This window comes from Gallus gallus, chromosome 10 (genome assembly GCF_016699485.2).
Source record: "Gallus gallus isolate bGalGal1 chromosome 10, bGalGal1.mat.broiler.GRCg7b, whole genome shotgun sequence".
NCBI lineage: Eukaryota > Metazoa > Chordata > Aves > Galliformes > Phasianidae > Gallus > Gallus gallus.
In genome coordinates, this window is record NC_052541.1 from 19,596,998 (window position 1) to 19,602,006 (window position 5,009).

Sequence of the window (5,009 nt, forward strand, 5' to 3'; positions counted from 1 at the left end):
TTTAGAGAACCAATTTATTTCACGCAATTTCTGCTCCTCATAGAAGCAGCTCAGTATTCCAAGCCGTGGTTTTCCAAAATAAAAGCAGCAGTTAACCATTGGAGCGGGGCGATCCGCCTCCGCCTCGCTTCCCTATTGCTGCGTTTCAGAACTTTGCTTAAAAATGGAAAGGGGCACCTTTAAAACTTTAATACCACGTAAATGTTCCAGTCTCGCTGCTGCACCAGATCGTTCAGCAAAGTAGCTAATTAAAAAATGGCTGCTGTGATGACAGACTAGATTAATAGTTTTTGAAGAGCAGCCAGTGCACCAACTGCTCCCGTAGCCATGCTGAAAGCTAATAATGTAGAAAATTCTGCCAATTCTTTTAATTCATGAATATTTAAGCCTGTGAAAAATCTGTCAGATTATAGCACTTTTCTGGTGATTTTCTGCTTAAGTACATTTATGGGCAAATGCCAGTTGCTCAAGAAACTTCAGTGGAACGCAGAGACTTTTATTGTCTGCGTCGCCAGAGCCCTTTTCCTCCTCCCATTGCCTTCCAGCCGGTGCCAGGATCAGCTGTGGGCACAGCACTCCCACTGGTGCCCACTGGGATCCCAGGTAGGGACGTCCCATCTGCATGGTGAGAGGGATGGGGAGGAGCAACAGGCGATTCCCATTAGAGAATAATACATACATATATACACACACACACTTTTGTAGTTTTGAGTGTTCCAGCTAGGATCACTCCCAAAGCTCCTCAGGGGATGTGCCCAGGTCAGGCAGGCTGCAGCATCCCCAGCCCTACAGCAGCAGGCAGCTCCTCAGCTCACTGCTCATCCACAGCACCGCCCCGTGACTCACCTTACAGCTACCGAAGAAACAATTACACCAGGTGGGAGCACAACCTGCTCAACCTTCCCTCACAGTGCCAAAGGCCGGAGCTTCCCACGAGCTGCACAGTTATTCTCCAGCCCACCACAGCAGGGATGCTCTTTTCCATGGAAGTGGGAGCACCACAGCGGGTCTTATCCCATGCTCCCAGCAGAATGGATGGGATGGTTGGTAAGGGGCTGCAGAGCTGCATCCCCCGCAGTGCCCACAGCCTGGGGATGTCCTGCACCCTGCATGCCAGCATCCCCGCGTCACCTCCGAACTGCTGCTCAACTGTACCCACGTGCAGGAGGACCTCATTCCAGTGCGCTTCGGAACGCACCAAGTGTTTCTGTGACTTTGAAACAAAAAGGAGGAAACTTCAGCAGAACTCGGAACGTCCACAGAGTTGAAAAGAGTCTCTGATCCCAGTGCAGCTGCTACGGTGGGGAAGAGAAAACCCACCCTGGAGCCACGTGCTGCGAAGGTTCAGGTTTTTAAGCCTGAGCCCTAAGTGTCCTTCATGCTGCCAGGTCACATCAGCCCCTTAAACGTTACACAACACCGCAGTGTAATTCACTGCCTACAGGATTTGCAGGCTGTTTGTCTCACGGTTGGGAATGGCTCCTCCAAAGCTCTCGGATTTGGCACTTCAGCTCCTCACACCCAGGTCTGGCACATACCAGGGCTGTGCCAGCACAGCACAGAGTGGGATGCAGCGGGAGGCAGCACCCAGCCCGGAGCAGAGGGCGGGGGCAGAGCGTTGGGGCCCAGCAGGTCCGGGGCTGCCCCATTGCGAGTGGAGCAGCAGCAAAACTTCCCCTCCTCTCCTCACCACCTTCAGCCACTCACAATGTCACACAGGCTGAGCAAGAAGCAATTATGATTTAATTACCCCGCTGCTCTTCAGCAGAATTTTTGGAATAGCGGCTTTCGTAGCGCCTCATTTCTCCTTCTCTTCACCTGCATTTGTTCTGCGTGGTGCTGCTGCAGCCCAGCCACGGCCACATGCTCCCCTCATCCCCATCCCTCTCAGCACCCACACGGCGCAGGCAGGGCACGACGAGTGCTGCTAATTCATAAATATTTAACACCCGGCTCTGCTGCCTCCTGATAGCTTTTTTCCAGAGTTTCTATTCTCATCCGTATTCCACCCCCTTCCCCTCCCTGACGGCCCTCCTCGTTTTTTTTCCCCTTCCTTCTCGCCGGGCATTAATCCAAGTGCTGAGATGACTGTTTCACTTCCCCGCTGTCATCAGTTGTTTTTATCTTATCTGGGCCGTGGATGCCAGTCAGCAACCCGTTGCGGTCTTTCCAGTTGAGTCCTGACCTCCGCAATCAGCCTCAAGATGTCCTGTAACGAGCAGATACAGTTACTCAACTCGTCCATCAGCACTTCTGGAAGGGGAAAAAAAGAAGTACAAACCAGCAAATGGTGGCACGAGGCAGGGCTGCGGGCTGTGCTGGGGCTGGGCTGCTCCCTGCATGCAGGTGTGTCTGCTCCAGGCACTGCGTGGCACAGAGAAGCCTCTGCAAACCAGGCAAGATTTAGGACTGCTTGTCCTCCCGCCTTGAGGAGCAGCAGGAGGATGTGCTATGGGGCTGTGCTCCATGGGGGTCACACTCACCCCATGGCCCGCAGGCAGAGCCCAACACCTGGGGGCTGTGCGCTCCGTGCCCCGGTGCTGTCCTGCACACACGTGCCCACGTGTGCGTGGCTCTGGTGTTCAGCAAGGGAGGAAAACCCACCCCAGCGAACAGAAGGTTACCACCTCCTGCATCCCTGAGCACAGTCATCCATTTCATGACACCACAGAGGGCAAAGCGAGGCCAGTGCAGAACCAGACCCACTCTGTAGACTTCTCACCCGGTGTAATAACGTCCTGTTGGATTTACCCGACATGCGTTCTATCAACGTGCTCTGCTCTGAAGTAAAAGGGCTTTTAGTTACAGCAGATTGGAGGGGGTGTGGGGAAGGAGAAGGGATGGATTTGGGCTCTGCCAGCAGCTCTGGTTGCTTTTGCATCAACGTCTCTATTTTCTAAGGGAGGATTTAAGGCCTTGTTGTGTACGAGCAACTGAGACAGGAGAAACTTGAACGGGGAGAGCCGTAAAAGGTTGTACTGAAAAATGCTATTAGTCTGCATGAAATAAGATTCTTCCTGGAAACATGACACTGAACATCGAAGGGAGGGGGAGGAAGAGCTGTAAAATGGCTGCAGAAAAGAGGGTTACAAATTAAATATGATAAAAAGAATCCTTTTGAATGAGATCTTAATTTAACCTCAACTTCATGACCGTATATTTCAGGAAATTAATCCCTCGGCCCGCAATAAATCCCAAGGACGGTACGACCACTTATGGCTCAGCAATGAGCCATTACTATGGGTTGCAGATCCTGCAAAGCCGTCGTGCCATTACTGAGGGATGTGCAGAATGACCCAGCTCTGTGTGGTGCCCACGCAGATCCAATTGCTACAGTGTTGACCTGTGAGCCAACCTGGACCCGGGGTCACATCCGTGCAGTGAAGGAGCTCTGGGAGCTGCCCATGGAGCCGTGCACCCCAGCACTGCACCAACGCCAAGCACTGCGCTGCTCTCAGTGCAGATCAACCATGGACAGAAGTGCAAACACCAGCACCTCACACAGCCCTCCCTGCTCCACCACGTGCTGCCAGCTTGGCACCCAGCACTTCCACATATGCCCCAAAAGGAGGAGAGGAACTTCTAATGAGTCGAGACTGTAACCTTGCTCTGAGAGCAAACATATGCTACTGCCGCTCCCTTGGCAGCAGCACTTGGAGCCGGTTGCTGGCACTTCCATTCGGGCTGCAGCCACTTTGGGGCTCTCGATAAGGAGCAGACAGAGCAGGTGAGGAGTGCTGAAGCTTTGCGGGTGTTGGTGAGCTGCTGGCAGAGCTGCTGCAGCCCTGCTTCGTGTCAGAGGTGGTGGGATGTGTGAGCAGCTCGATTCCTCCTGGGGGAGCGTCCCTGTGCACTGCTAGGGATATTGTTGAGTGCTCTGTGGGGTAAAAGACGGTGCACCCTGCTGGCCCCACACACAGCACTTCTCCAGGCAGAGCAAGGCAGCAGAAGTGAGGAAGTGTCTATTGGGATGGGCAGCCCTGAGCAGAGCTGGCCCAGAGCAGTTCAAGCTGGGAAATGCCTTTTTGACATGAGCGAAATTCCCTAGTGAAAAATTTTGTCCATAACTTTCAAGTTTATAGCAAAAAAGAAAAGCCAACCCCAACAAATCCAAGAGCACCCTGGGAAGTACCGTCACAGGAGGAAAAAAAAAAGCCGTAAGTGTGATTTCTGCTGGGGAACGATGAACAGTGGGGCAACACCCCCAGCTCTGCACCCCACACCAACCCAGCAGAGGGGACCCCCAGCAGCAGCCCATTCCCTATGGCTGCAGTGGGACCGCGGCGCCGCGGGAGGCTCTCACCTGCAACCATTGCGTGCAGTGGGAGGAGGAGCGGGCTGGGAACGAGGGGTGCTCCGCTTTCTCATCAGCCACCGAAGTTCTCGCTTGCTGCACAGCCCCGTTCCCAGGCTGCTCGTGCAGTTGATGCTGCAGCGGATGCTGTGGTTTGCTCATCTGAAATAAATTGCGCAACGAACGCAGCCCAGCGCCGAGCAGCATTAGCTACAGCAAAGCAGCTCTAATAGTGCTGGTCCTGTGCGTCCCGCTGGGGGACTTTCAATTGACAGAGTTACAAGAGATGAAATATTCAGTAGGATTAAGAATTTGGAGGAGGTGGAAATCAAAGTGAAAAAGAAAACAAGTAAAAACAGCTTAATCTAGCCTTCTAGCACTAATTGTCATTGGGATTCAGGCTAAAACAAACACAACAAAATGAGCTGCCAATTTGAAAGGGGAAGGAAGAGGGTGAACACGATTCCCACCGCATCGAAAGCAACCTTTTATCTCTCCTCCACCGCAGACAGTGGCACGTGGGGCATGGGGCCGTGCCTGGGACAGCCCCAACCACACAAATGGGATACGAACCTCTCCGTGCTGGGCAGGGCTTTAGCCAAGAGGCCATCACCCATGGCACAAGGGCTCCCATGCAACACTGACCCAACGTGACACTGCCCCAGTGCAACATTGCCCCAGTGCGAGTGACCCAACATGACAATGCCCAATGCAA

General features: G+C 53.3%; 1 long non-coding RNA gene across 1 annotated transcript; it reads right to left on the reverse strand.

Moving 5' to 3' along the window:
• LOC121113480 lies at nucleotides 1-4,402 on the reverse strand. Its single transcript, XR_005862777.2, has 2 exons — nucleotides 4,304-4,402; nucleotides 1-2,209 (listed from the first exon to the last, which is right to left on the reverse strand). It is a non-coding gene; the product is annotated as an uncharacterized LOC121113480 (long non-coding RNA).
• Between the last annotated feature and the right edge of the window lie 607 nt (nucleotides 4,403-5,009).